This window comes from Lepidochelys kempii, chromosome 2 (assembly GCF_965140265.1).
Source record: "Lepidochelys kempii isolate rLepKem1 chromosome 2, rLepKem1.hap2, whole genome shotgun sequence".
In the NCBI taxonomy this organism is placed as follows: domain Eukaryota; kingdom Metazoa; phylum Chordata; order Testudines; family Cheloniidae; genus Lepidochelys; species Lepidochelys kempii.
In genome coordinates, this window is record NC_133257.1 from 135295151 (window position 1) to 135306040 (window position 10890).

Below are 10890 nucleotides of genomic sequence, written 5' to 3' on the forward strand. Positions count from 1 at the left end.
TTAATAGTGGAAATTACTGTTGGCGGGAAAACCAATAATAAAATAACAGGAGTATTACAGTTCACGGTGGTGGTATGTATTAAACAGGACAATAGTAACTTCCCACTGTGACAAACACAACACAGGTTCCACTGATTGGGCCCAGAGGAGGTTCCCATTTGGTTCAACTAGTAAAACTGTTGCCAACAACCTAGCAGGGCCCAGTTCAATGGCCAGATGTGCCTGATGTAATATTGTCCACAAGCTTCTACTACCTAAGTTGAAAGAGAATCTTGTTTATCTAGTAGTAAGTAGTAAGGACTTTATCCTCTGTAGCCCAGCCACAGTGTGTTATGCTTTATACACTGTCCAGTACATTCCACTATCTAGTCCATTTTAACCTCACTGTATTATGCTCTCAAAGCCAACATCATTGGTCCCAAAGTTTAATTATTTTAGTGCCACCTGTCTATTTTTCTGTATTGTAAAGTCCTAAGTAGATTGTTTTCCTGAAAGCTGACAGTCTAAATGACAGAGAGAGATTGACAGAAAAGACCAGACATAATCTAGTGGTGAAGGATAGTTTAGACTTGGGGATGATTTCATCCTCGCTTTCATAACCCAGTCGGTTATGTTTTATAAGACGTGTATAATTGAACCACAAAAGACAATCCCCACAGATTCCTAGCTAAATATCAGACTGTACATAGACCACACAAGGGTGAACGGGCACATTCTCAAAAAGATGACTTCCTTTGCCGATAAATGCTTTCTAAGCCAAGGCTGCAGCTTTGCCGTCTTCAAGCAAATCCATTGATCCGATGACTGATGTATTCCAGATGGAAACCACATTCACTTTCCAATGTGTACACACTCAATGAATCTCCCTGTTCTGTGGTCTGAATTACTTTTGACTGTGATAAACTGTGACCCCCCCCCGAATTCTCCAGTCATCATTTTCTTTGTAAGGCATTAAAAAAGTCAGAATGACAATAACAACGGAAATATCACAGTGACAACAAAATGAGTCACTGCCAGTTTAGCTAGTCAGTATGCCCTGGTACACAAAGATGATATGCAAGGAAATGCTCTTTGTGCAGAAAAGGTCTGCAGTATAACTGCTGGAGGAAATAGCTTTGTGTCCTACCTATCAGGTTTAGAACAGCTAGAATCATAGCAGTGTTGGCTAAAAAAACTGCATAGAACTCAGATTTGTTTACTTTAGAAGAATGAAAGTCTACATAGAGGGAGCCTTTTTTCAGGAGACCCTAAAAAATTGTGGTCCTGTCTACACTTTTTCCCTATTAAGAATCCGAAGGCCCTGTTAATAAGAACTAGTATTTATGCTAGCATCCTTACAGAAAATCTTCCCACACCCCATATAAGTAGCTTGTTTTTGTAGCCTGCCAATATTGTAGCTTGCATGTCAGACTTGATTGCATTTCAGAGATGGGTGAAGTGATAGGTAGTCTGCCTGAAAGCAGTCCTTCACCCCAGAGGTGGGTGCATTTTAGTTTTGGGCAAGCTTAAGTGATCCTTCTCTGTATGTACTGTAGTTTAGAAAGGGTTCAATTCTGCTACCCTTGTTCTCGTTGAGTAGTACTTTCCTCCAAAGCCAGGTCAATTGAAGTCAGTGAACTACGTGGAGTTCACTTCTCAACATAAATAAGGCAGGCAGAATTGGCCCCAAATACTTCTTTGGGGATGAAAAAAGATCTACTGTAAATGTAAGACAGCATTAGGACATAAACATTGTCACAAAGGAAGTAGTGTTTATATACTTGGACTGAATTTAGTTTGACTGCTAGTTGGATCTAATGGTAAATGTGCTAATCATGACAAAAGCAGAGCAATTAATTTGAACACTGGTAGACATAATGTTGGCATTGCTGACTACAAGCAAAGGAAATCTTCCCTTCTTACAACACACATTTTTCTTCCCCAGGGAGCTTTTATAATAGCTATTAGAGAATTGTTCATTTCAATTACACCAGGGGAATGGTGCAGTGACATGTAACTGAGATTTTAATTAAGCTGCTAACGATTATGATGTGTGAGGGGAGTCTTTGTTTACTTGCTTGTGTACTCTAAGTTAGATTTCTGTACAAGCTTCGGGTTTTTCTTTGCTGCGTCGACATGCCCTGTGTGACCTGACACAAGTCACTTAACCTGTCTTTATCAGATCCCTCTCTGTATAAGGGGGATAATAATATTGCCCTTCTTGGGGGGTGTTGTACTTTCATTAGTGTTTTTGAGGCTCTTAAATATGATAGTGATGGTGGCCATATAAATATTGAAATAGAACCATAAAGGATACTCTGTTGAATCCTCAACAGCAAAGGGCTTTTTGCTGGGTCACCTACAGGAGGACCCACCTTTGGGGATGTGGTGGGAAATCTTTGGCAACAGAAAGTCTATCCAAGTCAACCCCTCCTTCAGCATTCCTTTGGATCCAAAATTGTATGCGGGGGACCTCCCCGAGCTCTGGAGATGCTAGGAACTGGATAGTGCCTCCCCTCCTCCCCCGTGCACATCATGTGACCTTAGGGGATAACTGCAGAGGGGAACCAGCCAGAGACTCCAGGTGGTAGGACCAGGAGCCGCCAAAACAAGAGCCACTTGACATTCCAGACAAAAATGTAGAATGTTCTCAAACCGTCTGTGATTGGCTGTTTGCTCCAAGCCTCTCCTCCCACTCAGTCTCTTCACCTCAGTTTCACTCCATATCTGCCCCTCCTATCTTCTTCTCCTCACCCCTGCCTCCTCACGCTGCTATCCTTCCCTTTTATTTCTATGTAATGGATCCCCTCTTACCACCCCAGTCCCCCAAAAACTGTGTAACAAACATGCCATCTGCCACCATCGCATTGCTCCTTCTGCTTGTGTGTTCTATCCCTTTGCCTATTTGGATTATAAACTCTTTGGCACAGGAGCGTCTACTATTCTGTATTTGTGCAGTGCCTAGCACAATGGGGCCCCATTCTTGGCTGGCCCTTAGGAACTATGTAATAAACACAATAATTATCCTATGTTTCAAGAACCACACTGATTTCTCCTTGCAGGATTTTATTACCTCCTGGTTGCAAGTAGAATAAGCCAGAGTGGCTTGGTTTTGTACTCCAAGCAGCAAAGATGAAAATAAATGTAGGAATATATGTTTCCCAATGTGTTCTTCCCCATTAAAGTGAGACAAAGCCATGCTGCTGCAATCCACTTACAGATGACAGGTGGTTTCTTTCTCCACAAAACATTGAATAACCAGGGGACAAATACCTCCAATATGCAGTTTTCCAGCTGGGGTCTTGTTTTGTCTAGAGCCACTGTAATTCAGGTTTACATTCAGCTGTTTGCCAAGGTTATGAACTCTGATAAACAAAGAGTCTCATGTGAAAATGGTCTCAATCATGGATTTATATGTTTTAAGGCTAGAAGGGACAATTATAATAATCTCATCTGACCTCCCGCAGTTGCGAAAAAGGCTAATATCATTCTGGGGTGTATTAACAGGAGTTTCATATGTAAGACAAGGGAGGTAAATTGTCCTGCTCTACTCAGCACAGGTTAAGCCTCAGCTGGAGGATTGCATCCAGTTCTGGGCACCACACTGAGAAACAAAAATGCCAAAAGGGTTACAAAACTTGACCTCTGAGGAAAGTTAAAAAACTAGCCATGTTTAGTCTTGAAAAAAGAAGACTAAAAGGGGACCTAATAACAGTATTCAAATATATTAAGGGCTGTCATAAAAGAGGATGGTGATCAGTTGTTCTCCATGTCCACTGAAGATAGAACAAGAAGTAATGGGCTTCACCTGCAGCAAGGGAGATTTAGGTTAGATTATTAAGGAAAGTTTTCAAACTGTAAGGGTAGTTAAGCTCTGGAAAAGATTTCCAGAGGAGGTTGTGGAACCCCATCATTGGAAGTTTTTAAGAACAGGTTGGACAAACATCTTTCAGGGACGGTCTAACATGGGTGGCGCGTAATGGAGGCTTGGGGAGGCTAAGCCTCCCCAAACCTCCACTAATGCTCCCCGTCATGGCCCAGGGCTGGGCCGCGGCAGGGCTCAGAGCTCCTCCAGGTGGCAAGGCCTGGGGTGGGCAGACGTGCAGGTCAGCACTTGGGGCAGCTCAGGTGGGCGGGCTGGAGCTCCGCCAGCCGTGGTGGGGGGCTCAGGGCTCCTCTGGCCCCAGCAGGTGAGAGCAGGGGAGGTGGGGGCAGAGTGGGGGTAGGGCCTTAGGCAAAAGGGATGGGGTAGGGGCTAGGCCTCAGGCAGAAGGGGTGGGGCAGGAGGCTAGCCTCCCCGAAAGGGGGGTTCCTGTGCTGCCCATGTGGTCTAGGATTACTGGGTTCTGCCTTAGTGCACAGGGCTGGATTTGATGACTTCTTGAGCTCTGTTCCAGCCCTGCATTCCTATGATAACACAGGCCACAAACCAGAGCTCTATGAACAGAAGATCTTGAAGAAGAATCTGCTGTCTCTCTCTCTTGCTAACACACATGGGAACTCAGATATCAGTGAAAAAGAAGTTTCCCATTGAGGAGATACTTTTGTTAGAGTTGATATGTAAAGAATGAACACACACAGACTCTATGCTGGCTGAGGGAATTTTAGAGGCATCGTACGGTATGGAGGCCTCTATCCATAGGAATGATAAACCACAGACTTTAGGTTGATAGCACAAGGGAACCCAGGTGTCTGTAAAACCGATACCTTTTCCCTTGTAAAACAGACAGATACAAAATCAAAATGAGACAGTTCCTTGATAAATTACAGAAGATCTCACAAACAGGGTTAAAGAAATTAGAGTCTCACAAACAAGGGTTGAAGAAAATGATTTCCCCCCTAGATTTTTCCAGCAGGATTAGAAAATGGAATTAAATTGACATCCTAACAGATAATGGCTGCTGTTCATCAGAGCTGATGACATGGGATTGACTCAGCCAAAGTGGAGACACGTAAGAAATACTCATTGGGATAGGTGACGTAGTGAAAATGACAAAGGCTTGAATTCAAAATACACCATGAACACCAGGAGGATAAATTTTCCAGAAAAAGGGAAGGGAGAGAAAAGCACTAAAATACACAAATGAAGGATTATCCCCATTTATAACAAAAGCAGGTACATAATTTTCAGATAGAAATATGACTGGTTTTGTTCCATTACTCCTAAAATTACAGTAAGTGAAGGAGACTAGAGAAACATTATTGAATTTTGTGTATAGTCAACTCCACTATTTGAATGACACATGCCCCTCACAGGCCCTGCAAAAGAATGACTGCCAGTGATACCAGCTGCAGAGCTAAAGCCAAACAGGCTGGTGTGCCCATAAGGTGATGGGGAAGCCAGTCTGAGCCTGTTTGATGGTGTTGCTCTCAAGTCTTCACAAAAGACCAATCTACACCTTAAACAGGGATGCAGAACCAATCCTATAACATTCTAACGTAATTTTAAAAATGTTTCAAAATCTCCTATTTCAAGGATGCTCTAGCACAAGTTTTATTAGTTAATTTCCCCAAAACTTCAAATGGGTAGTGTGCCTTTAAGCAATCCATTGTGTTTTTGCCGATGCGACTGGAACTTGAAATCACCCCTTGTTCAAGTTCTTTTGTTAAAACAAGGTGAACAGCAGGAAAGCATGTAGGGTGTTTAACAAAACATGTAAAGAGAGCATGTTATGATCTAACAGACAAAAGCTATACACAGGACAACAGTGCAAACCCAACGACTTCTGGTGACATTTTTGCTGCAATTAACCTAGGAAGGCTTCGTAAAAATGGGTTATTAAGGAGGGGTTTGAAGGAAAGTGTTTGTTTGGGAACTGGGAGGATGTGCTCCTTGCATGTGGCAGCATAAAAAAGATTCACAGCAGAGAATGAGAGAAGTAGCCAAAGGAAACAGGCCAGGAATGAAAAGGAGTGTAGGAAGAAGTAATGTAATAAGGGAATTTAAGCCACAGATGGACACAACCTTAGAACAGACATTTTCATGACAGGAAGGAACCTTAAGCTTTACTTAGAGCTGCAAGATCTTAAAATCAGCCTCTGCAGGGTTACAGCTGTTTCTAAATACATAAGTTAGGGACCAACTTCCAGCTTTGGAAGAAGAGTTCATATAGTTTATTTTTTCTTGCTGGCTTTTTCAGATGGCATAATTTTAGCAAAGTAGAAATGCACACTTCGTTCCGATGATGAGGAACCCTAGACACTTTTTCCTTAATACAAGAAAATGAAATTTCCTGTGTAAGGATTTTCATACTTTCCCCTTAGATGGAGCTCTTGTTCAACAAAGAAGCCCATTGTGACATAGATTAAAATCACACTAAAGGGAAACACAGCTCCTGTACAAGAAAGTCAGTTTTAAATAGCTTGTTTGTGCAATAATTGCGGCTCCCCAGTTCATGAGATTTATGTTAACCGAGTTGTTCTTAGTACCAGTTCCCACAGGATTGGTATCTGTGTCACAAACCAGGATTTTTAGAGGGCTTGGGACAAGATAGACAACACTTCCCAGGCCTAATGGGGGCACAGGGATGCAATGAGGGAGTTGGTAACATATGAAGGTGGGCAAAACTGACAAGGAAAGGTGCACTTAGCCAGTGTGTAGGGTAAAGTCCACATTTAGTTTTAGAGGGTGCTGTACAGTCTTACAGTGGCCTATACCTAATTTCCTATTTATGTCTAATAATGAAAAAATCCTAAGAGTTGACACTAATATAACGCTCTTCATTCATAGCTCTCTGGGTATTTCACAAAGGAGGGCAAATATTTATTTCTCCATCTGAAAAATAGGGATGATTAGTGGCTGTGCAACTAAAGTAAGTCAACTGGCTTTTCAACGTTGAGCAGGCCAATGCCTAAATAACTTTACAAATCTGGGCCTTAGTGCCTATGTCACTTTTGAAAGCGGGGAAGAGCTGAGAAAGAAAACAAAGGAAATTAGCTGTGCTACCAGCTAATCAAATAACATGCACAAACCTCTTAGGACACCAAAAATCTAATCCTGTTCTTAAAAAAGGTACATTTTATTAAAAACAAAAAGGAAAAAAATACATCTGGAACTTAGGCTCTTGCTAGATTTTAAAACAATTACAAAAAAGTAAGCACCCAAAACAGTTAAGGGTTCAGCTTAAAGGTTACAAGCAAACAAAAGCATCGGGGGTTAGCACAGAGGAGCTCCATAAGCCAAAATAAGATATAAACCTGATAGCATTTAACTAAATATTCCCTATCCAAATGATTTCTTCTAGGTATGGAAGACACATTTTCATACCTGGTTCAAACCTTACACAGCATTTCTGCTTATAGCATTGCTGCTCTGTGTCCCTGCAGCCCAGAGAACAACAGACAAAGGGAAAGTTTCTTTCCCCATTTTAAAAGTTCTACCTTCCCATTGGCTCTTTTGGTCAGGTGCCCACTCCTTTTCTTTACCTGGGGGGCTTTTAACCCTTTACAGGTAAAGCAAGCAGAGAACAGCTACCAAGAGGGATTTTACAGCTAACTGGCTGGTTGGGTATTCATAAAAGGGAGCTATCCCCTGCTTCATTTATCAAAAGTGCCTAGCACAAATTAGAAAAATAACAATATAAAAAATAACAGTGCTTATTAAGAAGCACTTATTAAAAAGCTGGGAAATTCTCTGTGCAGGAGAGACCAGTTCAGACCATCTCTCTTTGAACTAAACTTGGTTGGAGAAATCTTTAGCAAGGCTATAAACATGCAAGCAGCCATTTTTTAAAAACTGGTCAATCAGTGATCCTGAAGCCACCAAATTGTTATTTAGCAACTACCCAGAGCTGATTAACCCTTCAGGGAGTACCATGTATAAGGCACATAATTAAAAAGAATGAAATACAGAATTTCAAAAATACCAGCCCACTCTTTGTAATGATCTGGATGAAGCATGAATTATGACTCTTAGGCCTTGTCTATACAGGGTAAGTCAATCTAAGTTACGCTACTCCAGCTACGTGAATAACATAACTGTAGGCAACGTAGCTTAGGTCGACTTACTGCAGTGTCTACACCATGCTGCGCTGATGGGAGACGCTCTCTGGTCGACTTCCCTTACTCCTCTTGTTCCGGTGGAGGACCAGAGTCAACCGGAGAGCGCTCTGCGGTCAATTTAGCAGGTCATCACTAGACCCGCTAAATTGACCCCCGCTGCATCGATCGCAGCAGTGTCGATTCCCAGTAAATGTAGACATGGCCTTACTGTAGAAGAGTATGGCAAGACAGAAGTAAATTAATTTAGTGCTGTCATCAGCAGTCAGATTTTTCCCAGTGAGTCAGCCTTTGTCAGAAAAGGATCAATAGATCCACCAAAGCTACTAGTGAAAAGGAATTAGAATTCATTTGCTGGCAACATTCAGCATTTACTCACATCCAGGAGGACCATAATTTCTATTTTACACGCAAACTCAGGGATTTATGATATAAGCCTTCTAATTTAGCTTTTTCAGTAAAAAGGAAAAGTGTCAAGTGTTTCTGAAGGGTGCAGCTGTTGCGACACCTGTTGTGGGGGCAGAGGGGGGGGGGAATGTTGATTTTAAAACAAAAGTGCCAGCCAGAAAGTAGGGGGCCATTGCATAGCAGCGAGAAGGGTGGGGGTAGAGTGGATGGGATAGGAAAGCTGAAGAAGACAAAGCAAAAATGTGTGGAGGACAAATGGTAACAGGAGAGGAACACCAGATAAACTGTGCTGGAAGAATGGGAAACATGGTGTATTTTGCCATTGTTTTGTAGGAATTATTTGAGGAAGACTAGAACCCCTGGCTATATTTATATACTGCAATACACAGCTGAGGGCCCATTCCTAAAGATGTGTTCATGAGTAATCTAGATTTCATCGTTTGGAACACTAAACACTAGTACCCCTGCACTAGGTACTGTAAATATTTAATAGCAAATTGGCCCCAATTCTTAGTTACACCATTCCTGTGCTTGGGACAGGAACATGGTGTCTGTGTGTGTTGAAGTGGAGGAGGGAGAGGCAACAATGGCTTTAAGACAGAGACAGACTGGACGGACTGAGGGCTGCTCTAATTCTATGCTCTGCCACCCTGAACCCCCGGCAAACGAACAGCAGAGTGCTCTGGCCCTGCCCCTTCTTTGTTCCATATCTCCCCCACCCCACTCCTGTCACATCTCTGATCTGGAAGATTAAGAGCAGGGCTGGAGTAAGAAATGGTAAGCCAGCTCTTCTTCAGCCACAAAGGCAAGGATAAAGCTTCCAGAGGGGCCTTAGTGTAACTGAGAATTGAGCCCATTAGTTCTCCAATTAACTACCGGGATCTGAGTTCAAGATTCTGTTTCTCTTTCAACAGTTAATGATACCACTGAAAGCAGAGCAGGGAACGGTATTCTCTGAACTATGTTAGGTGTTAAGCTATCCTATGTGATTCTTGGACTATGCTTCAGCATCCCCTCCCATTCGACCAGGGAGGAAGCACTACAGTCTCAAATGACTTCATTATTCAAATCCTGCAAAGATGTCTCCTTTAGCACAGGCAGGGAAAAAGAGAGCCCAATATGGTTGCCCTGATCAGCTTTTACATGGTAAATATTGTATTCTTTCAAAGAAAGGTTGAAGCCATCATTCATCATCAAGAGCAGGAAAGGGCAAAAGATTAATGATAAAGATTGGGGTTTTTTTATTTAATCTTTAAAAATCTGCCAGTTTCACATCTAGGCCTTCACATGTTGAGCCTGTTTTTTTAGTTATTTATTGCTTCTTTTCTTTTTTGCCAGTTAGATACCACAGTGAAAAGCACCACAGAATCTTGAGATATAATATTCATGGCAAAGGAGAGTGTGATTTAAGTTTTTCTAAGGCTCAGGTTATCCTAAGGGATCAATACAGATGTAGGGGTTTGCCCTCTGGATTTCCGTGCAGGATCAGACCCTAAGATTGCAAAAGCACTTCTGTATAAGCCACTGTTTTAAGAGGCTCGTAACTTTCCATATATGTGATTTTATATTTGTGTATAGCCTTTTTTGAATGATGCCATACAAAATGACAATCAGTAACCAAAGTAGCCCTAAATGGAAGGCAGAATAAATTTAAGCAGGGCTGGCATTTTGTCTCTAGCATTGCTTCACTGCACTCCTTAGAATAGGTAAATTCTGCAAGAAATTAAAGAGATTGATTGTAAGCTCATTTGGACAGGAAGCATTTTTAGTGACTGTACAACACTATGTATACTTACAGCCACTCATTAATAATATTATTTTACTTTTGCACGGGGGTTAACTGCAGCATGGACCCAATCCCACAAAGTGATGAGGGTCCTTGACTCTGACTGAAGCTTCATTGGGAGTTGCAGATGCTCTGTACCTTCTAGGATGATGCTTTAAGTCACAAAGCAAGTCTGTGTCTGAGCTAAGACGCAAACTAAGGAACTGTGACACCAAATCCCTTGTCCTAACCGCTAGATGACATCCCCTTCATTTTAAGTTGATATTGGTGTATGTAGATGACAAGTGTTCCTTCTACCGGCCTAAAATTTATTTAATAAAGAGTTAAATCTTATGGCATAGTCCATCCTACCCTTCTTCCCCTCCCCCAACCAAAACCATAGTCATATCATTTCTTTAAATTAGAACATAATGGGCATGCATCTAGATGCGCAGGTGTCGTTTTACATTCAGCCATGTAGAGAAGCAGGTCGTTCTTTTTCCAATCTTGGCAAAAGGCCATTCTTAAATCAAAACAATTTTGTTATCTTATGAAAACTGAGGCCCTTGCAAGAATACATTCCTTGCTGTGTTTGGGTATTTTTATGGGTCTGGGGCCAACAGAAGGCAAGAGAGTTCAAGAAGGAGAAAGATTCAGGTCTTACAGTTCTGAAGATTATGAATGTATTTGGGCAATACAAGTCACAATCTTACTACAGGAATCTAGCTTCTGTTGCTTAA